Source organism: Amblyomma americanum, chromosome 9, assembly GCF_052857255.1.
Source record: "Amblyomma americanum isolate KBUSLIRL-KWMA chromosome 9, ASM5285725v1, whole genome shotgun sequence".
In the NCBI taxonomy this organism is placed as follows: Eukaryota; Metazoa; Arthropoda; class Arachnida; order Ixodida; family Ixodidae; genus Amblyomma; species Amblyomma americanum.
In genome coordinates, this window is record NC_135505.1 from 144,038,384 (window position 1) to 144,063,740 (window position 25,357).

The window sequence follows — 25,357 nt, forward strand, 5'->3', positions numbered from 1 at the left end:
TTAAACAACTGTACTTTTCGGAATCACTGAACTTTCCTTTCTGCTTTATATTTTAGAAACGAGCCGATGTTTTTCGAAATACATATTATGTTCTTTGTATACTTTACATCGCCGTAAATCCCCGATATAAGCACAAGAGATCTGATATGTCTAAGTATAAGAAAACTTGGCGGAAAAAAAATCAATCATTGTGATTTACGGGACCATCTGCCGGAGTTGATTTTAAAGCTGAGGCATTTTATGTCATTTCGGGACATAGCTATGTTTGAAAAGTAACGTGTCATAAAAATTAGGCAAAGTTTCAGCATTTCGCGAGAAGAAAATTATTTTTTCTATCTTTAAGCAACTTTTTGTTTGCTTCAAAATAGAACATATTTTGTCTCACTCACAGTGAGCTATGAAACAAATGCACCCACGGCCAACAACACTGTAGAGCAGATGTATACAGCTCTTATATGGAGTTGTCCATCTTTATCGCGAGGGAGACACAAAATTAAGCACATACCACGTGACGACACGGCCACCCTAGCACACCAGACACGATCAAGCACCGCGGCACAACACAACACGACACAATACTGTAGTGAGAGCGACCTGTTTCGAATAGTGTAAGAGAGGGCGACTGACCTACGGCGCGCAGTTCTGAACGCTATGAAGGCGACCGACTAGAAGCTGCCTCTGAACCCATACCCCCAACTCTCCTAGTTCCCTAAAAGCGGCCGAGAGCCATCTCTCCATTGCAATAAAGACGTTATTAATTTATTCATTTTTATTGACCCATTCCAGAAGTGTCATTAGTGTACGAAAATTTGTTCTATTAGTTGGTTAGTCGATCTTCCCTATAAGCGACACTCGTGTCGTCCGCATATACTAAGGATCTTGCAGTTGGGGACATTATTATTACCATTAGCAATGTCGTCATACCGACTTCACTGAAATTATCATCATAACAATAAGCATAACTATGTCCACTGCAGAACAAAGTCCTCGCCCATATTCCTCCAGTTAACCCTGTCTTGTAACAGCCGCGGCCACCGTGTCCCCGCAAACTTCTTAACCTCATCCGCCCCACTTCGTTTCTGCCGCCCCCTAATACGCTTGCCCTCTCCTGGAATCCAGTCCGTTATCCTTAAAGACAATCGGTTATCTTGCCTTCGCATTACATGCCCTGCCCATGCCCATGTATTTTGAAGCGAAACGCTTCACTACGCTAGTCAACACCACGCTTCGCGCGAGCCGGCGTATGTCGGAGCACGAGTGACGTCACGCATGGCGCAGGTGGCCGTCGCCGACTCCGTCGCCTGACCTTTCGTTTCTCTCTCTCTCGCTCCCTAGTCACTACTGCGCATGCGCCACTAGTAGCACCGAGCCACAGGTGTTCTGCCGCAGCGCAGCGCCGCGCCTTTCCTCAAAATCCAACTTTCAATGTTCAATTTTCTCTTTCTTCTTTCCCTCCCTCCTGTATCCCTTCCTTTACGATGCGGTTCGGGTGTCCACCGAGATATGTGAGACGTTTACTGTGTCATTTTTTTTATACGTCTTTATTTCTGCATAAAATAGGCCTAGCCTTGCGGCAGAAATGAGGCATTTGTTTTCCTCAAAAACCAAGCAAAACAAGTGAGCTGACGGTGTTCATAGCGTTCATTGGCGTTGAGAACTTTGCAAAGGCAGTTCATTTTCACGAAAGGAAAGGCACACAACCGGCTCCGTGGGTCAGTGGAGACCTCAATCTCGCTTTCGCTTTGTATACCATGGACTGAGCTAATCCACATTAATTTTTTTAATTTCGTCTAGGATGTCATTAACACGCTTTTGTTCCCTCACCCACCCTGCCCTCTTCCGGTCTCTTAACGTTGCACCTATCATTTTTCTCTCCATACCTCGCTGATTTACATTAAAGTCAAACTAAAAGGCCTCTGCAGCAGTCCTCTGAGGTACGTAACAAGTAGCAGGTAAAGAACCAGAAATACGGCCATTTAATTTATCCGTTTGACTTCGGTATGGCAGATAAGTTTCTATCAAGGGTACAGCGTTTCCACGATATCCACAGTTCTCAAGTTTCCTTGTTCTGCCTTACCACAATCATCATCATCATTGCCGTCGTCGTGGTCACTTCAAAATCTCCCAGCGCAGCACAAATTCCTCCCAGATGCAGCTCCCTCCTTTATTCATTTCCTTACGGCGTGGTTCAGGTGTCCGACAAGATGTGAGGCAGATAGATACTGCGTCATTTAATTTCCCTAAAAACCAATTTCATTTCCATTTCGTATGCCTCCAATGAACCCTTTTTCGCACTAGCTGCAGCCATCGTATCCCCGCACAAGTCCTGATCTGACCCTCCCTGTCATCCCCTTCTCCGCATACATTAATTTGCAGTCCAGTCCCTTGACCTTAATGAATAATCGTTTATCTTCTGTATATATTTAATGCCCTGGTTATGCCCAATTATTTTTCTTGATATCAGGTACGATATCATTAACTTGAGTTTGGTCTGTAACCTATTCCGTCGTCTTGCTGTCTCCTAATGTTGCCCTCATAATTTTTATTTGCATAACATGCTCAGTAGTTCTCAATTTATAGCTAAACATTTCTGTTAGCCACCAAGTTCCATCCCCATAGGGAAATTGCATACAAAGAAAAAAGGCTAGGGATAGTTGGTATTTCATCTGCGCTAAGTGGGGGTCGTGTTTCTTTCAACACTCTATGTGCAATTTAGCGCTACTTCGGTTCTAATGCGAATGATGACACAGGGTAACTATTAAATACTTTCCTTCTGAGGGATATACTGGCAAGCTGCTATTCATGACCAGAGAGTGCCTAGCAAATAGACTCCACCCTATGCTCCACCCAGTCGTTATTTTCCAAGCAAATTCTTTCTGGTGGTTCAGATGTGTGTGACTGCTTGTGGTGCACGTTCCTATGTATTCCATTATCACATTCTGTACGCCACTGCCTATCATAAATTGTTGTTCCCTTCCAAAACTGTTGAACATCATTTTACTTTTATCCATAAACTTTGTCTCATTTCTATGGTTTGACCGTTTAAGTCCTCTGTCATGCATGTGCTGCTGTTCCCTCAGTTACTTATCTGGATAATGCCACCAGCAAATCGGCGATTACCCAAGTTGTTCTCCATTAACTCTTATCTCAGCCCTTCGCAATGCAGTCCTTTGAATTGCTGCCGCAAACACGCGGTGCACCGCAAGGGTAGGTTTTGTGTCGCACTGCTGTCATAATTCCTGACTGTAGTGACAGGTTGCAGCCGCTACACTTTTTCAAGGCCATTCAAGAAAATAAAAATCACGGACATTGGTCTGCAACTGCAGGTGCCATTCCTAGGGTCATTTTTTTTAAAAAACAAAGCTAACATACGAACTGCCTCTTTTTAAAGACGAAAAACAACTTTTATAAGTGATAGTTTATTGTACATGTTGGTAGCAATAAGGCGCTTATATCCAGTGTGATAGAACTGTCAAAACCATATGGCTTAATTGTCTCTCAAACTCCCGTCATATTCGACTGATTTTACGAGAGTTTCCAAAGAAGCAGCGGCCTTCAAGCATGTGGACTGCGTTTCATTTAGCACCCACCAGAATGCGGACAAAACCAAACAAAATCCTAAAAGGAAACTGTCAAGGTTTCTGAAATGTGGCGGTTGAAGAGAATTCGTCCTAAATGAGCGCTTTTCGACTGGGCTACTTCGAATGCCTTGGTGTGCCACATGAGCAGACAAGGGCCTCGTTCCTCGAAGTCTTGATGCTAAAGGTAGCACAAGACAATTCACTATTGCCTGCCTACCTCATCGTTCGATGACATTCCATGTGGCACTCGCGGTAGTACGGGAAGTTCCATGTCCACCGCTATGGACGACGATGGCGCTGGTGAACACTCTCAAGGTTAGGTTACACGCAACGTAAATACCCCCGAAAGTAGAGGATTTGACTGCTGCCGCCATAGCCCAGTTGGTAGGGCACTTTACGCTGCAGACAGAAGCAGTGGTTCGGATCCCACTGCTGGCACCTGGTAGTTTTTGTAGCGATATCTACATTACGGTAGCATTTCGAGCCTTCAGCGTGGCGGCGCCGCCACGCTGTCACTTGGCTGGTCACGTGGTGCGGAGCAGCTGCCGGCGGCGCGGCACCATGGCCGATCACGTGGTTCGTCACCTGGTCGGTCACGTGACCAACAACGTGGTCCAGAGCAGCTGCTGCTGCCGGCGGCGCGGCGCGCCGGCGAAACCGAGCTGCCACAGCTGTGCGCATGCGCCGTGTCAAGTGGTACAAAGATGAAGAAGAAACGCTCAGCAAAACGGAGCGTCGAAAGACTGACTTTGCAATTCAACTGAGCAAGTTCTACTCGGCCAGCTGTATCTATCGCGTCACTCTAGGTTTGGCCACAGCTAAACCACCGCCAATTTTTTTCTTCTATACGGTGTAGTCAATTCGCTTTCAGGTATAAAATAATGGCGCTTCTAATTTATCATTGCTCACAACCACAAAATTAAAAAGAAATGATGGTCGATTTGCATATTTAGGCCAAAATGCGAGTTTGGAGCGCTATCAGTTTGATAATGGGTTAACGTCGATACATGCGGAATTGGTCATTCTCTCCATTCATAGATTCCTGTTTGTCTCAATCCTGGTTCAGTGGGGCAGCGGTCAAGTGATGCGCCACTGCCCTTCTATGGCAGGTGCTTCCATCGGTAGGACTTGGGTTGCTTGGGTTGGGTTGCTACCCAGGTTGCTCCTAACGAGCAGCCTCTCATGCTGGTGGGCAACTTGCTAAGTATACATACATTGCGTACCTGGGTATAGTTGCCCACCACCAGTTGGCCAGGTAAGCAGCCTGCCGCAAAACCTGCCACAGACCGGCTTCGTCACATAAAGACAAACTCACAATGAATAAATGCGGGAAATGACTACGAAAAGTCCTATAGCATGATGAACAATAAACGACTCCGACCAAAATAAAAGATGGCGTTCCCGCACCCGAACGGGATCCTTGTTCACAATGAGGGCGAAGTGAACAGTCGTCTTCAGCTAGTACGGTGCATGAGAGTTCCCAGGCCCCTTGCGTGTACAGTCGCCAGCGAAAGAGATTAGCACTAGTGACGTTTCACTGGAGCAGCACATAGCGACGCTCGGAGCTGCGGTTATGAACACGCCTATAACAAAAGGGCCAGGTGTATTCACAAAGTACGGCGCCGCGCCAGCTGCTCGGTGCTATTTTCGCTGCTTGGATGACGGCATTGTGCAAACCTTTTTTACTTGGGACTGTAATGGGGGCAGACTGCCTTCATTGCGATTAAGTGTATGCGTTGTCGTAGAATAATAGTGCACCGTACTGAAGGCGACGACACGTCGCTTCGCCCTCACTGTGAACAAGGCTCACATGTGGGAGCAGAAACAACGCCTTCATCTCTTATTTTGGTCGGCATCGCTTGTTCTTCGTCAGTTTCCTTAGTATCAGTGACTGTTGGCTTCCTTTGTTGGAATGCTGAGCGTGTTGCGTGCTGCTTAAACGTATACGGAAGGCCCGGAGGCAGGTGAGGAAGGCACATAATCGATGATGATGAGAACGTTGCAGTTGCAACTAAAATGGAAGACACATAAATGCTTGGGTTTCAGCACTTGTTATTCCTTTGCTACTCCTAAGTCGTTCGACAATAAAGCATTTCAAAACACGTTCTGGTCGTCCTGGTTCCGGACGCCGCCATATAGGTAACACCTATATGGGCTGCAGCAGCAGCAACATTACTCCGTGTAAGGTAATTAGATAACCGTGAGTTCTTTAGAACCTAAAGCCACACATCTCTCCGGGCTGGCATCTCTCTGACCTCGACGTCCTGTGGATAACAATTATATAAGCACTGTAAATGTAGGGCATAAGGATGTGTTCCAAGCCGGTTCCCTGATTGCAGCAGTCACATTCTCAGGTCATTGCGTTCTTATCAGTAGTCGATGGTATTTCACCTTGAGGAACGAGGTCTCCAATCGAGCTAAGTGTCCGCATCGACTTTAGTTGATTATGCCCCCCCCCCCCCTTCCTGTTGACGCCAGTCGTTCAGTTCCCCTTAAGGATACTTTGCGGGCACTTAGGCACTTATCGCTGTATGCTCTGATGAGCGGATGTTGGAAGATGATAGCGCCGGAGGTTTAATGGATACCATGATATACCATGCGTGTTATATGCGACTGGCCCCACTCTTCCACGTGTTGTAAGCACACACGGGCTTGTAGCCACAAGAAGCTCTTTCTCAGAAAAACCGCTTATCAATCGCTTTGCTTAGACGCGCTCGCAGCACCGGAACTGCGTCTTTGCTGCTGTGAGAACGCTTGTTGACAACTTGACGGCCATGCAGCCATATCTTATGTCATTTCAATAGCCACTTGAAGTGCTGCAAATGCGTATGGGGCGGTTCGCAAAGTTCGAGCGTACGACGCTCTCTGCTCGAACCTGGCACGTCTTCTCGAGCGCCGACGTCATTCAAACCTTTTGTCAATCCCGGACAAGGAACTGCGCGGCACGCAAGTTATGTGTGGTATAAAAGTCTCCACTACGGTTTAAAATACGGTTTAAATCGTCCCCCATTTCTTGCGAAAGTATATTGTCATGGCCCAAGGAGAGCCGTGCAGGTAGGCGTAGGGGAGGACCCTGGAATGAGGTCGGACCTTTTAATCCCAGAGCTAGGTCTAGCCCGAGCGCGCCTATCGAGCCAACCGCCGATACGTCGTCGTTTCGGCTAAGCTCGGAGGCCGCGCGGTGCTATAGGCACCTGGCAGTATGCACATAATATACTCGCTTTGTATGACACACACAGTTGTGTTCCTCCCATAGTGCCCTTCTAACTGGAGTACAGGCCTGAGGTTGCGAGCAATCGATTTGTTTTCCCACAACTGTGTTGACAAAAAGCTGCATTACAGTGCTTTTACCTTTCATGCCTTTTCTTTTCATCGTATGCGCTGCCCAAGCCAATATGCTTGCCCTGATTTCCGCCAGGGTATTAACTCGAGGCACATCATCTCGATGGCATTACACACGACCGGCAGATACCCCTGCAGCCAAGCAAGTGTAATAAGAGCGTATTGAATAGGAGTGCCCTCTTTTGCACGCAGCTTATCGCTATACTCTATTCATGCTTGCGATGTGACAAGCGGTGCAAGCATTATAGTTGGTACTGGTTCATGCATAACGTTCCTGTGCATTCAAACTTTTTTCACTAATCTCTCGTTCACAACGTGACAAGTGGAAGTGGCTGTCTGTTTCGGGACTGCAGTCTTTGTGGTATATACGTATACGAACGAAATACATTAGTGTTTCATCGGCCACTGCCTCCTAGTGATCACTAACTGCGACGCTGCTATACCTGCATCAGATGAAGCTGTTGAATGCAGCGGGTGTGGCACAACTCCATACGACTCTAATGTATAGACAAGGGAGTGTGGTCCCCACTGCCGCCGGGTACCCACCGGTGATACAATGGGTACAAGCTTCCCCTGGCCTGGCGCTCGGCTTAATCGGGGTGAAATGCTTGGGAAATGGGTCATTGACCTCGCCTTGAGCAGACGAAAATACCTTGTGCCATGGCGCTCCTTGGCCGCAGATGCCCTTGCGCCATAAAACTCCACTATCATCATCAGAAGGGAGTGTGTCTGTTTTGCTACAGCATATGTACGGTGGCGAGACTTATGAAGATGCGTGAGGAAGCTTTGCAGTCACATTGGAAATATAGGTCTTTACTAAGTTCGACCCCGATTGAACAAAGAAGAACGTGCTGTGTGTATGCTCTTTCTAGGTAGAAAAGGAGTGTTGCTTTTAACAATGTGTAGCACTAAATTCCTCAAAAATTGAAAGTTCTCCGTTACATGCACGGTTGCTTTTAATGCGAATGTTGTCGTGTCCCAGCTGTCAACTTTGGCTGTAATTCCAATATGCAAAAGTGCCCATGTACTGAAATTCCATCACCACCATCACAATAACCATGTTCAGCCCAGGCAGTGGTTGTACTGCAGGCCAAAGGCGTCGCTTAACATACGCTCAGGTTTCTGCGTGCATTAAAGAACCTCTTAGGCGCGTAAAAGTCTATAAACGATTAATCACATTTTAGCATAATCATTTTTTTTTTCAAAATGTCAGCATTCTGTGTGACAGCTCAGCTTTACCTCTGAAACGTTCATTTGTTCTCGCAGAAAATATCTTTGATAGATTGAGAGGTTCCACGGCCTTAATGACACACTTGCCCCTTGCACTTATGCCGCAGGCTCGAAGATATGATAGCAGAGCTCTGCAAACAGACACCTTTTCGCCTCAGCACGATGACTGCTCACAGATGGAAAAACAATGAAGAGCCATCGAACACCGATAACGTCTCTGTAATGCGGCCTCATACATCAGTGTGAAATTCCATTTATGGCAGCACATAGAGGGGCTAAGCAATTTAAACACTAGATACTTGAGCACGTAGGTGCATCTGGAACATGAAGAACGCTGCGTAAATGGACGAAGGCAGAGAAAAAAAAAAGAACACCGAGATAAGCGTTGTGTCTGTACGCGTTTTTTTTTTGCTTTGTTTCGAAGCGAAAGCTTCACTACGCTAGGTTTTCAAGAGGGCAGATTCAGTGCAATCACGTGACACGTCACGTGACAGGTCATGTGGCCTCCTGACGTCATCAAAATCTGCCCACCATGGCAGGTTGCAACTGCCCCATCGGGATTTCATCGACGCTTTACAGACAGTCCGTTCGGCAGTGTGTGTGGCGTTTGTGAACGTAGCCATGCAAAGGAAGCTTTCACCTTTAATCAGGGCTAACGGAAGTTAATAATAATAATAACTTTATTTGCATCAAACGCACATGATGCCGGAGGCCTGCAGAAAAAGCTGTCATTAGGGCAGCTTGACAAGGCCGCAGGCCCCCACACTGGCAACTACACCTAGCGGTCAGCAGTCATGAACAAATATATACAACAAAGTGTGAAACAGCAATCAAAAGTTATTACATTGAAAAAAAAAAGGAAATTTCCACAAAACCTTACTGTAACAAGAGGGCACACAATTTCAACAAATCTCATCGCCGGAGATATAAAAGACGAGATAGCAAATGAAAGTGATGGTTTGAGATAGAATGTTGTGAGACTATTTTGTTGTTTTGATGATTTTTATTGTTTTTTAGTTCCTAAAGTAGTGGCGAAGTTTCTTGAAAGTAATATTGTCGGGTTGGTATGTTCTTCTTATGCAACGTATTTAAAAGTCTTGGTAACCGGTTTTTTAACATTTGTAAACCATATGTTGAAACCACATGTTTCAACTTCCCATCTCTCAGAATTTCTGTCCTCGTCCATTCGAGCTACGTTCTTCGGGTACTTTGTCAAGAGCACTCACGAGGGCTAGTCCATTTCTAAAAGCATTTTGTATTTAAAGCGAGAATATTGCGTTTGAGGTCTGAAATAGGCGCTGCCCTTAGTTTGGGGGGCCATTGTTAGCAGTGCTGTCATGCGAATTGAGCAGATTTCCAGGGACGGCACAAAGTGCGCTCAGTTCTAGCACGTTTTTCCGTACGCATTGTTGGCTTACAGGGTTATAGCACAGTCTTCCTCTTATCTCGTTACACAATGGTGACCGATAATAATGCAGCACTAGTTCTCATTAAAATCAGTTCCCCATGGGTGTGCACTCGCAACTTTGCGTTGATGCCAAAAAAATAAAAACCGTTCTTCACTTGAGTCGTCTTGCAGCTTCAGCGTGGATAAAAAAAAAGATACAATTGCGGGCTGTTGTGAAATAATAATCATCATCAGCCTGACTACACAAACTGCAGGGCAAAGGCCTCTCCCATGTCCCTCCAATTAGCCCTGTCCTTTGCCAGCTGCGTCCACCGTATCCCCTCAAACTTCCTAATCTCATCCGCCCACCTAACCTTCTGCCGCCCCCTGCTACGCTAGTCTTCTCTTGGAATCCACTCCGTTACCCTTAAGGACCAGCGGTTATCTTGCCTTCGCATCACATGCCCTGCCCAAGCCCATTTCTTCCTCTGGATTCCGACTAGGATGTCATTAATCCGCGTTTGTTCCCTCACCCACTCTTTCCTTTTCCTGTCTCTTAACTTTACACCGGTCATTTTTCTTTCCATAGCTCGTTCCGCAGTCGTTAAGACGAATGCTTTTCATTAGTCTCCATATTTATACGCCATATGTGAGCACCTGTAAGATACAGCTCTTATATGCTTTTCACTTGGGGGATATTGGTGAACTGCCACTCATGATCTGAGACTAGCTGCCAAATGCGCTATGCCCGATTCTTATTCTTCTAATGATTTCACTCTTGTAATTCGGATCTGCGGTCACTGCCTGACCTAAGCAGACGTATTTTCTAACCGCTTCCAGCACCTCGCTACCAGTTTTAAACTGCTGTTCTTTTCAGAGACTGTTGAAAATAGCTGTTTTCTGCATATTTATCTTCCCCTTTGCCTGTCTAAGCCATTGATCATGCTTTGCATTTCATCCCCTGAGCGACTTAGCAAAGAAACGTCATCCGCGAATCGCAGATTACTAAGGTATTCTCGATTAAATTTATCCCCAACTGTTCGCAATCCATGATTCTGAATACCTCTTGTAAACAGGCCTGACACTCTGACACTCTTCCTTAATGGAATTCTACCGCAGCGGTGGCCAAGTGGTTAAGCATTCGCCTCGCATGCGGGAGGTGCAGGGTTCGATCCCCAGTGCCGCCGGGTACCCACCAGTGATACAATGGGTACAAGCTTTCCCCTGGTCTGGTGCTCGGCTTATTCAGGGTGAAATGCTTAGTAAATGGGTCATTGACCCCACCTTGAGAAATGAAAACTACCATGTGTCATGGCGCTTTTTGGCCGTAGATGCCCTTGCGCCGTAAAAATTCATAATCATCATCATCCTTAATGGAATTTTATTGCTTACTTAATGGAGGATTATATATGGTAGCTGTGCAGTCATTATAGATATACACACTAAACAAATTCTCACCCTTAAGGGTGCAAATCAGCTGTCCCCATACGAACACCCTTCTGGGTGCTAAAAAGGGTGCAGAGATCAGCACCCTTCAGGAAGGGTGCACAGCATGAAAGTTTGGAGAGCGCGCATCTGTCCAAGGCTTTTGCTTGATGGGTGGATCAGTGTGGAGCACCCTTCCAACATGCATTCGTAAAGGTGTTATAAAAAAATAGTAACCATTAATCAGGGTGCAACCATTACATCCTCTAAAGTATCATTAAGTGCACCCTTCCTCAAGGGTGCTGACCTCTGCACTTTTTTAGCACCGAACAATTGGAAAAGGGTGTTAGTCTGGGGACAGCTGATTTACACCCTAAAGGGTGAGAAATTGTTTAGTGTGTATCCTAGTATTTTTACATCAGGCTTCCACGCTGATTCCGCAATGCCTGGATGACCGCTAAGGTTTCGACTGAGTCAAATGCTTTCTCATAACCTATGAGGGCTATGTATGTAGGGGTTGGTTATTTTCTGCGCATTTATCTATCACCTGATTGATAGTGTGAATATGGTCTATTGTCGACTACGCTTTACGAAAGCCTAATTGATCATTTGGTTGATTGAAGTCGAAGGTTGGCCTGACTCTATTAGCGATTAGCTTTGTAAATACCTTATACGCAACAAACAGCACGCTGATCGGTTGTAATTTTTCAAGCCCTTGACGTCGCCTTTCTTAAGGATTAAGATGATGTTAGCTTTTTTTCAAGCTTCCGGTACGCTCGAGGTCATAAGGCATTGCGTATACAGTGTGGCTAGTTTTTCTAGCACCATCTCCCCTCCATCCTTCAATAGATGTGCTGTTACCTGACCCTTACCAGCTGCTTTCCCCCTTTGCATTGCTGCTAAGGCTTTAGTTACTTCTTATTTCGTTACTGACGGGATGCCACATTGTTGTGTGGTACTGCTTCTCTCTTTAACATCCTAAATGCATTGCCTACTGCATAGATTTGTGTAGAACACCTCGGCTATTTTAACTACCATATCCATATTGCTAATGACATTGCCCTCCTTGTCTCTTAACGCATACATCGCACCGCCTACTTGTACTGCGCACTCCGTAATGATAGCTGTGAGATTATTGTTAATTGTTTGAACATTAAGATCGTTAAAATAATTATGAGATGAAATGAAAATTGTCAGTGGCTTAACTTTGCTAAACCTGGAATTCAGCGAAAAGCAAGCAAGCATTGCTAAGCGTCTGAGGCTCGTCCATGGCAGCTCCGCTACACGCTCGCGACGGCCGTTATATATATATACCCACTCGACCACGTGGCTATGACGTGGTATCACACGGTCTTACCACACCCCCATCGGATGTCATCACGTGGGTTCACATCAACCTATCGGATGTTCTTAAGGTCAAAGGTTAACCCAAAAGTCACCCAATGTCAAAGGTCAACTAAAGGTAATGTGTCAGGGCCAGGGGCCAAGGGTTCGACTCCATAACTGTACCACATATGGCCATACACGCCTAACGTGGTTGGGCTGAAGGTCGTTCAAGGTCATTCTCCGGCCTACGGGATGACTGCTTTACCTATCGTAGTGAAGCTTTTCGCTTCAAAAAAATAAAAAAAAATGAAAAAGTGGCGAGAAGATCCGATACGTCATACCAGCCTGCGTAAAGGTGATAACGTTATGACTGGCGCATCTGGAAAGGCCAACAAAATTCCCAATAATCTGCGTTCTTTCTCCAATAATGAAAGTGATGTCGAGCTTATGCGCGAGTCATTAATTGTCGCAATTACGTTGGAGGTCTCTGAAATCTCCCACTCAGCTTTCTGCATTCCGCGGCCGATGATTCTTGCAGCACTGAAGTCAGGCACACACTCCGCCTCTCCGGCCTTCCGTCTTTTTGTGCGCCGTGTTTCACACTGTATTACCGATTGGCTCAACCCTTAAAAAAATTTCTTTAGACAGTCTATAGACTTTCTATACAAATCCTAGAGAATAGTTTATAGGCAATACAAACCCCGTGGACAGTATATAGACAATCTAGGTTTATGGACATACACTTTTAGTAGACCGTTTTGTCTATATGCACTCTATAAACTACGAATAGAGAAAAATAAAAATATATAGAAGGCAGTACAGTTGTTGTGAAGTCTATAGACAATATTTATAAGGGAACTGGCCCAAAGTTCTACGTTACTAGCGCTACAAGGCTAGAATGCACTGAAACGCGGGCAATGTGGTGAATTATGAGCAACTGTGAATTAATGTGACAAACTCAGACGTACTAAGGAAATTGGCTGCGCGAACAAGGCGAGGACAAGAGAGTAAAGAAACAAACACGATACCACAATCGTCGACATCCGAATGCATATTCATGGCAGCGAAACCACAGGCTACGTAAGTAAAACCCAACCACCATTCACTCGCACATAAACTACACCCGTAGTGTATTTTTTTACACGCTCTCTTGTCCTCGTCCTATTCGCGCTGTCGTAAGTTCACTGCATGCGAACCAACTCGACCCGCAAGAAAGTTCTAACAAAAATATACATAACACACCAGCGGTGGCCTATCCTACATCTGGTTTCCTGCTGCCTTGCGGTCACGTTATTCACTTAGGCCTAGGAGTGAGTGCTGACAATAGAGGGAGGGGGGAGGGGTGGTGCATCACAGCTGTTGCTGGCACTGGTTTGCTCCAGTATTTAAGAGTATTGGTCGGCGGAGAGCCTTCCCATTTCCCGGGTTGTATACAGTAGAGATGACCCAATTAAAGACACTAGACCTAAAACCCCGAGGAAGTGTTTAGCGCACAAACATTTCTCCAGAAGGAGACTAAATGAGTAAGTGTGACTGCTGCAAAAAAAAAAAAATTAACAGCGGACAACAGGGGATTGAATTAGCGCGCGGCACAGCCATAAACAGCTGGTATATGTAGCACCGACGTTCCAACGTGCATGACGCATTGTAACTCCTTTATATAAATCCTCGCTCTATTTTTGGTAATGACGTAGAATGAGTGAAGTTAAGTGCTAAGTATTCGTATCTTTTTTGATTTTCTGCTTTGAGTTTTGGCGCTGCTTTTTTTTTACTTCTGAATGTAGCGCTCTTGTTATGGCAGTGGGCATGCACAAATCAATGCTTATGTGTAGGCTTCCCAGTATTATACTATTTCGACGCCGGGAGTTGAGAACAAATGAAGGTACGGTTTGACAGTCAGGGAATTTGAGTTTTGCGCATAATAGACTCATAATCGGGCATTTTTAAATACAAACTGTGCACCTTGCAGTGCTATCAACAACAGAGTTGCGTCTCGGCAATATGCTGCACTGCTTTACAAAGTTTGAGCTTACTCTGCTGCTTTACGGATCGTTCCGTTGCCAAGAAAGTTGGACGTCAAAGTAACAGATTGCAGCTGGACACAATGCTAATTTCCATTACGTGGCGTCTTAATTGCGCGGTTGGCGCCACGGCGCGTCGTGTTACATCTCAAGTTTGCCACGGCGGGCATTAGTATAGTAGAGCGGGGCGGTTGCAGAAAAGGACTTACCAGTCACGCCATATAACATAAGACTCTTATCTGGCGACAATGAAAGGAGTGCCATAAACTAATTTATGTTGCTCCTTATATCCAGTGCATAGAACACTAGAAAGGCTGTAAGACACGCAAACTTGGATGCTCAGTTAGCGAGGAAGTACTTCATCGTAAGTTTGGTTTACCTGAAGAAAGCGTAGAATGTCCAGGGCTAGAAACCTGCATGGCTGCCTATATTGCACGAGTTCACTAACCTGAAACGCTTTTAAAGCACAACGCTACCAAAGTTCGGCGTCTGCTTTTACTTTTCTATTGACCTCGCGGGTAGTGATTCATTGTGTTTTCTTGAAACCAAGTATGTCATAAAAAATAGTTGCAGAATTTTGTGTTTTTGTCGTTGGGAGTGTGTAGAGTCCAAATGTATGTAAACCGTTGGGTCGCTTTGTTTATTTTTTTTTTTTGCAAATGCGGTAAAGCGCATAACGCGCGTAGTCGGGTCGCTTTGCTTTTTTTTGCAAATGCGGTAAAGCGCATTACGCGCACATACACGTGCGCGTGCGATTGTGAGCATTATTTTGTTTAAAGATATGTTTTATGATAAAATAATACACATAAGTAATAAAGCTTCCCAAAAACTAAACCGAGCGAGCAGCACCACTTCCTTCAACGAAGCCACAGTTTGAGCATGTTGGTAGCACATGACGTACAAAATATCGCAACACCATACAAGGATGACAAAGGAGCCACACAAGCTTTAACTTCCAACAGTTTATTGTGAACCACGAGGCGGTAAATACACCTAAAGGGTCAACACATTGCGCTGGCGCTGGAGAAAGTGCATTTTAGTGATTTCTTAGATATTCTAATTATTTGCGACAGATGGTTGTGTGATGCATGTGTCGCTTCAGCTATCATTACGTCTCCTTCAATGATTTCGCCAATGAGTTTTCACCGATTCCTAGTGGTGGCGCTGCACTCCTCGTAGATATGTTTGCACACAGATTTGCATTTCCTGCAGTGCACATCAAGAAAACCATATTTCCTTTCATTGACACTGTTACTATGTTCACGAAAGCGGTCATTCAGACACGTTCCGCTTTGACATACTTTGACCATATTTCCGAAAGTCAGCGGTACTCCATACACAATCGATTCCGTACATTCAAAGAAATTGGTTTCATGTTTTTTTTTTCATGCGCCTATTCTTTTTTGCAGGGTCCGGTCTCGGTCTCGTCGTTTAGTGTAGTTTCTGCAGTTTATCTGGGAGTCAGAAAAACATCTTTGGCATTCATTCGTCTTTGTGAATATGAAAACAAGTTTGTTGAATACACGGAATAGATTGCGTGTAGCTTACCGCTGACTTGTGGAAAGAAATATCTAAGTCAGAGTAGAAGTCGCCAAGGTCAAGGATCGCCTTCGTGAACATCCTTACAATGTCAGACAAAAGAAAATTGTTTTTTATGTGCATTGCAGGAAATTAAAGAAACATTAGCAAACCTATAAGGCAAGCAGTGTCATCACTAAGAATGGTTGCAAACTTACTCGCGAAACCACTGAGGCAGAAATGACACATACCTTAAGTGACACGTACGTACATCGTTAAGCCGTCTGTCGTATTATCTCGCAAATAATTAGAATATATGAGAAATCACTAATAAGCCCATGTTAACGCGCCTGCGCAATGTATGGAAATTTCGCGTATATTTACTGCCTCATGGTTCGCAGTAAGCATTTGGAAACTAGCACACCTGTGGGTTATTTCTTGTTTTTGTGAGCTGTTGAGCTGTTTTGCATGCCCTTCTGTGAAACCACTGTTTGTATACACAGTAAAGCAGCTCTTGAGTTTAAAATATTCACAATCTTATGGTAATGGTGTTGCAAGAAATTATCCCATTAATGTCCGCTAACTGCGTTCTTAAAACACGAGAAACGAGTTCGTATAAAAATTGGATGGAATTGTTTATATATATCACGTGTTTTTAGCTTTCTTAACGAAACGGGATTTCTCAAGGGACTCTAAATTTTTTACCCACTGGTCTGTTTGAATTTTAGTACACTTCAGCCACTTTCTCATGCCTGAGAAGAAGGCTGATGCTTTTATTTTGATTGGGAGCCTCGATATCCTTGCGCAGCCAAGGACAGCTACTGAGGTTACTCAGCCCTCTTTAAAGCTTGTACTAGTATTCATTTCTAAAATTTGTGTATGTGTTCACAGGGTAGTATTAACGTTTGAGGGCCTCTACACCAGGGATGATTTTTAAATTTCCATAACATTCAATAAAAGACTTTTCCTATACCTTGTCCTTGGGGCATGATGGACTCAGTTGCCTATGTGCCATAAAACGCAACACAACACACAACACAACATAAAAAATTAGATGGTACGTATACACCACTGCATTTTATGTTGCACAGGCCACAGCATAAAAAAATAGTGTGAAACTCTTTTAAGTGCGAGTTTTTTAAGAAAACAAACGTAGAACTGCTAGCAAAGCGAAAATTTGAGCTAGTTTTTTGTACGTAACGAAGGATTTAACGCGCTATACCACTAGGAAATTACGAACGGGACCAAAACGAGGACCGCAGTTTCCTTTTACTAGCGCGTTAAATCCTTCACCAGCAATACTGTTCCACAGTGCACATTGGTAGAGATTTGAGTCAATATTTTGCGATGCCTCATACTCTGCCTGGTATGCCTTTCATCTTGCATCAAAGAGATTGGATTCGAGAATTGCGGGAATGTGAAGCCTGTAATGAGAGTAAAAACCCGACAGCGGCAGAGCGTATAGTGTGTATGAGTGTGTTGACTGCAATGACGAAGACGTGGTTTCAGTGCCTTACTTATTACGTTAGGAAAGTGCTCTACGGATTTCAAAGGCCGACCGATGAAGTAAGCCGGCAGCTAATTTAAACGACTGAGTTCGGGTAAAAATATCATTGCAAAAGTAGTAGGGGTACTCCGGCACCGTACGCGGCAGTCCTTTTGTCGAAAACTTTTGTTTTGATATTGAGGGTTGTAAGAAATTTGTTATTATAAAACTAAACTGGTAGTAAGAAGATAAAGCGCGCTTGAAGTAAGATTTTGCAATCAATTCTTATGTCGACAGCATCAGCATAGTTCGATCACTGTACGGAAGATTGATCGCCGTTTCTCGGTAATTCAGCCTGACATGTGTAGTTAATGCAGCGTTCTGCGAAAAGTATACAGGTTATGAATTTTCCACCAGTGGATGCTTGTCTTCTGGCGAATATTATAGATGCATGGCTTCAGACAAAACAAAAATATTCTGCAGTATGTTCTGCTTTGATGCCTGACAATTAGAGGCAGTGAATTTAGTGTTCGTAATGCTGCAAAACACATAGAAGTGCAGTGTACGGGCTGATATGCCGACCAACTGGTGTTATTTAAGTTCGAACAGATCGAGTGAAGAAGTGATTCATCTTTAGTAAATGTTTCGTAGAAATAAAGTGGACCCGCCGCGGTAGCTCAGTGGTTAGGGCGCTCGGCTACTGATCCGGAGTTGCCGGGTTAGAACCCCACCGCGGTGGCTGCGTTTTCATGGAGGCGAAACGCTAAGGCGCCCGTGTGCTGTGCGATGTCAGTGCACGTTAAAGATCCGCAGGTGGTCGAAATTATTCCGGAGCCCTCCACTACGGCACCTCTTTCTTCTTTCACTCCATCCTTCATCCCTTTCCTTACGGCGCGGTTCAGGTGTCCAACGATATATGAGACAGATACTGCGCCATTCATTTCCCCCAAAACCAATTATTATTACTATTAGAAATAAAGTGGTCATCGGAGGTGGAGGAGTACTGTCCTGTCTTTCGAAGGAATTAAACTGCACATGAAAATTTTCGTATAAACACCTGCACAAATAGCGTAGACAATGTGTGATAAGGTTGAACAGATAGCATTATTTGTGTTGTTTGAAGAATTGAGGCCAATATTCCACTTTGTTTTGTTCTTCAATCTTCGGCGCTTCCGGTCTGTTTCCTTGAAAAGTCATCTTGGAACTTCGAATTTCTGTGCTCGAATGAATTTAGTCACAGCTGTATTAACCACCAATAGAACTAACTCTCCTCGGGCTGTTTCACTTGCGAATTTCATTACAAAAGCAAAAACCTCTCAACTGTCGAGCAGGGGTACCGTTTTGTATACAGCATCATCTAAAACTTCTCATTACGAAGGAGTGTGCATGAGGGTAGTTAGAAATGATAGCACGAATGAAAATCAGGGGGAAAACGTTACATTCTGCAGCCTTTAGAATTTATTCAAACACCCAAAGGCCGTCTGGGAGAGGGTATTACATAGTGTAATTAGAACTCCCGTCCCGATAACCTTCAGGCCCATGTTACTAATGTTCTCAGCTGATTCGCTTTAGAGAAGTGACAGATTCTTCGCTCACGCCATATGCCTGTACCAAGGAAGGAAATCGTCCCCTTGGCTTCTTTTCTTTCACACAGACTACTGCAAAAATTATGCAGCCAGCATTAGGATCGCTTCGTACAAAGTCCATTTCATTCCTTGAGAAATGTTATCAGTAACATTCCATTTTTATGCCTTCTAGTGAAGTGAGATGTTCTTATGAAAGTTTCACGTTCCCAGAAACGACTCGGTATGACTGATACGACTTGAGCAAAGAGCACGCTGCAAAAACTTTAAGCTTCATTCTCGTTCACAGAGAATCTGTAAAAGTCGCGAAATCCTTGACTAAATGGTGCTTCAGCTCCACCGTAGAAATAGTTCGCGAAAGGTACATTTTCGCCTTTTGTTTGACAAATCGCGGGGCGATGAGAAAAGAAGAGCTGCCGCATACATGCGTACCAATGATGGTCGATAACTATTCGTACCAAGAGAGGCTGCCTAACTGGGGTCGTTGAAAAGTTATCAGGCATTAATTCGGACGTCATAAGGTTTATCAACGGGACAAGGAATAGTGAGGCGTTCACAGCGTTGAAGAACAATAGGGAATTATTTTACTTTTGCCTGTTGGTACCGGGAAGAACAAACGACAGGATTCTTGATGCAGGGCAATATCAGTGAACATCAACGAATTCTTCAGCATTAACACTATTGCCTTGTTCTGGCGCATGATGGCCTCAGTTGCTATATGTGCCATAAAACCCAACAGCAACTACAACAACCATTAACACGATGGTATCGGTAGTCACAGTGATCATAAGGTGGGAATTGTTGCAAATTTTTTGAAGGCGCAGATTGAAGTAAATATGGGCCTATATACCAAAATCCAGCCACGCGACATCATTGACAGGCGTTATGGGGATGCCCAATCAGCGGTGAATAAATTAAGAACGCGGTGAAGAGTATTGGTGAGCAACTTGAATGCTCAGGCATAGATGACGGCCTGCCAAAGGAACGTTGGAAACTTCAGGATAGATTCGGGCTTTTGATTAAATTTCGTGAAAGAAACAATCGTTGGATCATCACTGTATCCATGCGTACACAAATCAAGAAGTAGGTTTTGGGATTCGTGATTGGCTGCAATGCCGGTATCGTACAGGATGTACAGGTGTTAGGCAAGTTTGAGTGATGTGACCATAAGGTCGTGAGGTCTAGGACTAGCCAGGAAAAAGGTTGGCAGAAAGAATGCTGACCAGTTAACAGAAAGGTATAAGTACATATCAGTGATCACACGATTTTGCTTAGAGAAAATATTCGGCATTTGACTAGCATATTGTAGACGCAGTGAATAACAAGTTATAAATACATTATAAGTGCAATTCAAAGACAGGAGGGTAATTCAGGAGTGTAAAAGCTAGAGTGTAATTCAAAGGCAGGCTTCACTGCAGAACGAAGGACCTAATGAATGAAAACTCCGTCACGGAATGACGGACCGATAGCCGCAAAAGCCGGTATATAGAGCTAAGATAATTGTAGAAAAGGAACAAATAATCTTGATAAAGCGGCACCCGGAAGCATTTAAAGCAAAATCGAGGAAGTGCGAAAGCAGCGAGGAACTCCCAGGCGGAAACCGGATGTAAACGGCAAAGGTAGTAACTCCGTTAACAATTTCGACTATAGGAAAGGAATTCCACTGCTATCTTCAACAACTCAACGAGACAGAGGATATATTCCTAAGACAGTAGTGCCAAAGAAACAGCAATTGCAACTATATACACTCAGGAGCTTCTGAAGACATCTTATAAACGGTAAAACGGAGGAGAAGCGGCAGGTGGTCAACCGATGTGGTGAATATATATTATGGTACATTTTGCAGTCTTGCATTACAGTGTGCTGTGCTGTAAGAATGGCAGAATACTACCGTAGTGGTAATTCGTAACGAAGGCGATGTAAAAAGCTAAAATTTTGGCGTAATTATAATTTATTGTTCAGTATATGCACCTTCTCAAAACCTTTCCTCCCTCAGTGGATTGACATACAATGTTGACCTGATTGTATTGACAATCATCTTAATGGATATTCCGTAACCAATATTCAGTAGGTTAATCGTTCTATAATTATCAGTAATACGGTTGTACAAGGAGATGTAGTATGTACTTTACGAACTATGAAACAGCACAGGCAGCAAAATGTACAAAGCATATCGACTTTTCAGAACAGTATTGATTGCGTGTTGAGCGCGCTTCACAAGCTTTTCTTTAGTGCCTGATTTTTGCTTACCGCTAGTTCAAATAAAAATATAAGCACCTGGCTTGTTTTTCATTTACCTACGGAAGTCTTCTGGTATTATTCCCGGCATTGCAGAATAATGGGAACGTAAGAATGCGAAGAAATGTGTGCATCAATAAATATCTTCTACTTGCCATTTGTTGGATATATTTTCATGCTAAGTAAACCTGGGGGTCGATTGAAAATCTAACTGAAAAGCTGCAACAATCCTAGTACTGGTTAAATGTAGGCTTCGCCGTGTGGCAAAAAAGCAACAGTTCACAGTATACGAATACCGAGGAACAGGAAATGTGGCACATATCTCCATACCAATTAATCATAGCGGGTACGGAACTTAAGAAATAAATTAGCTTGTTTTAAATAAATAATTGTAAATAAAGTAGCTTCAATAAATTAGCTCTCTTGTTTTCTGTTAAATCTCTCTTGCTAACTATTATATCACGTTTCTCTTCAATCGGTGTTTCGCTCTAATGCTTTCTAAATTCATGTGTATACTGCCCCCCTCACATAATGCTCTTATGTAAAATGAGCATGTGAGTAACTTAAATAAATAAATAAATAAATAAATAAATAAATAAATAAATAAATAAATAAATAAATAAATAAATAAATAAATTAGCAGGGAACGGCGGGGACAAGACTGAGTCGCAAAGCATTTGGTAGAAGTTTCGGAGTAGTGATGATATTATCTTTCAAACGAGAACTAATGAGCCGTACAAATGCCCTTAGTATACTGACCTACTGCCCGAAAAATGCTAGGTTATGATAAAGCTTCGTATAAAACAATGGACAGTGCAGCGAGCTATGAAAAAGAACACGACAGGGGTAACATTTCCAAAATACCGTAAATCAGAGAACAAGAGCGTGCTAATGATGTCTGTAACCCATATATACTGGATAATATAGGAATGCCATGTAATAGGCAGTAGAGATAGCCGGTAGTCTTTTGACGTGTCAGAACGAGTCCCAAAGGGAAGAAAACAAATATATGAAGGGTGGCGAAGTCAGGTAGATTTATAAGGTGACGAATTCTGCAGCGCCGGGTGGCTGATTACAGATTTTATTACTGACAGAGTCATTTGTATTGCAGCGAACTTAACTTGACTAATGACAAATATCGCAAACATTATTAGTGAAGATGCGTAGTGAAAACCACCGTGTTTTTGCACTTTACTTATTCGGTGTCATTAAAACATGTTCCACCCTGTGCGCATGCGTTGCAATAACCTAGTGGTGCAAAAATGTACGCTACGCTACGCATCTGAAAAAGACACTGTATTTAACTATTACGTTATATCTGTGCAATTTCAATTGTCGGCTTTCTTTGAAAGCCTTTCGAGTGCAATAAATGTATTCTAGAGAAGATTGCAAGTGGCGAAACATCGAACATTGTGCAAATATCCCTGACGTCACAAATTTTTCAACATTATTTTCAACTAATGCAGCCGCACATAAGGCTATGGCATGCGGAACCAACAAGGTACAAACAGTACAAGCTCACGAGTGGCGTACAGCAGAGTAAAACAATTCCTTCAAAATATGAGTGGAGCTATAAAGGTATTCCGAACTTCTATGGTATACAGAAAAACTCCGTTTAGACATGCAAGCGCACGAATAAAAAAAATATGTCTAGTTCGTGATAGCTTTTAATGATGATGGCTTAGAAAATTTTCAATAATGTTTCAAATGATTGAATGCGCGCAAAGCAATTGAAGTGTTGAAGAGCTTTCAGCAATCAGTATGAGGTTTGAACGAAGTGCTGTGAGAACAAAACCAGGCTAGAACAATACCAAAAATATAAAATATCGGTGAAAGAGCATGCGTGCACCTATTTTTTATACTATTTAATATCTTCTAATGTCAGCTAGCTTGTGCGGAATTCGAAATGACACAGAGCCATGCTGAAGGATTTCGCGGATCGCGGTTTTGCGTGTGATTTAGTTTCCAGGGCAGAGTGTCGTCACGTAAAATGTGGCACGCACAGGTATCCAAGGTTTTCAAGAGCTTTGTTAGATGTGAGATCACATATCAAGTGTGAATGCAGGATGAAGGTATATGTATAATCGATCACTACTTTTAGGTAATTGTCATGTAATTAATGTCCCAAAAAGAAATCAGAGTGCCTTGAGAAGGATATCAAAAGTGTTGAATAATCAATGTTCTTTTGCCAACTATCTGAAGACAGAGAGTTGTTTGTTATCCAGAGGTGAACTAAATGCTTTATAACGCACGCAGTCCTCCAGCGTATAAGAGTATGCTTGTCTGTACGTGAAGCAGTAGATAATTCATGAGTAATGAAAAAGAAAAGGGGGGGGGGGGTTCGAAAAAGGTACCCTGTGGGACGCTTAATGAAACCTAATGACCGACGACCTATAGTACAGTTAAAGTGCATGAATATTGAGCAGTTGAAAAAGCTAGACATCTTGGTACGAAGAGGTGGATGGTTAAAACGCACAAGTAAGCTTGTGGAAATTTTCGAGTCGGGGAAAAGTTCTAAATGGCTTCGAACAGTCTATGAATATACTGTAAACCTAGCTGTTCGCGCACATGAAGAAAATGGTTTTAAGGAATGAGTAAATTCAGTTTATTTAGTAATGATGACAAATACGCGACACAGTCCGTGCTGGAAGTTACTTATGACTTTATTCGCTGTCATGAATGTTAGGATATACATTAAAATTATGCGTTCTTGTAGTTTGCAAGACTGGGCTGTTACATAAATGGGTCTACAGGTGGACAGTATTTGCCTGTTCTGACTCAAGAAAGAGCGCACTTCAGTTCACGATGAGCGATCTAGTGCAGCTTTGATGCATTGAGGATGATACATATTGCCACTATCGCTGAACCTTTCGCTTGACAGTTGCAGATGGACCGACGTCTCGCAATGTAGTAATGTGGCTGCTGGAGACGGCTAATCGACTTAGCGCATTGTATATATCCGAATGGTTGTATCCTTCAGGACAGCTTTTAGAACAAAATTCCGTCGAAATAACCAATTTGGCAACGCAACTAAGATAACTAGAGGACTCGTATAATAACTCGATTACTCCCTTATGCCCATGTGAAACAGTTGAATTCAGTGACGAACACAGTCGGCGTTTGGACGCTGCCGATACGGGAAAGATATGATTTTCATCTTTCAACGATCACGAATTCGAATGTTAGTAGAAGAGGTAGGGAGGTCGGGGGATCTCCAGTTGTTGCTTCGTTATAACTTGCTTACAACCCATGTTGAATTTCGAAGACGTTACTATCCTGAATATTCGTTTTGGCCGTTCTTCTGGTGGGAGCCCTCCACTAAGGCACCTCTTTCTACCTTCCTTCTTCTTTCAGTCCCTCCTTTGTCCCTTCCCTTACGGCGCGGTTCAGGTGTCCGCTGGGATGTGAGACAGATACTGCGCTATTTCCTTTCCCCAACAACCAATGTTCCTTTTCACTTTTCTTCTGGTGTGTACGAATGCATCTAAGCAAAGTGCGAAATGAAAGATAAATGTCAGCCTAACTTGAAAAGTGAAACTAGCGGTTATATATTTGCTTCGTCAAAGTCATGTGGAATTTTTTTTTTTTAATACAACCTTGTCTTGGTAAAGCATATAAAGAGGCGTGTGTAGACACATGCAGGCGCACTAAAATGCAATTAGTGGATAATTCGAGACTCAAAAAACTTGTGATATACTCGTGATGAAACAGACTTCTTCGTAATTACCTGAAGAATCTTGCTTTATGTTTTTCTGCAGGGTTAAATTGTGTTCACAACCTACTTATTGTGACCATAATTTTTAAACAAGATGCTGTTCATATTTTTCATACAAATCGCCTTTTTATTTAAATATTGAAAATATCAACGGACTTCGTTTGTCTATTTAGAAAATTTTAGCCTATTAGCTATCTCTAAATATATTTATTTTGTTTGTTCATTGCAGAGAAACGCTTATCGTGCTTTGTTTTATCCCGATGAGATAATGCATGATATTCGCTGCAATCTTTTTGACGTTGGTTTTTGACAGCGGTTTCGAGCAAAAAGGGGCTTAACACTCGACATTAGCTAACCTTCTAACAACAGCACGTCAAGGTATAAGTTGCCAGACCTAGCGGAGTTTGAATGCTAAGATAGAATTCTTCGCAAAATACATCGCCAGGAGACCATAGCGTAAAGAAAATAAATAAATATGGCGGTCTTTACTGACTCACCAGATCTT

At 43.4% G+C, this 25,357-nt stretch overlaps 1 protein-coding gene across 2 annotated transcripts in view; it reads right to left on the reverse strand.

Moving 5' to 3' along the window:
* LOC144104728 (uncharacterized) overlaps positions 1–25,357 on the reverse strand; it is an 81,965-nt gene that overhangs the window by 55,471 nt on the left and 1,137 nt on the right. The window lies entirely within an intron of this gene.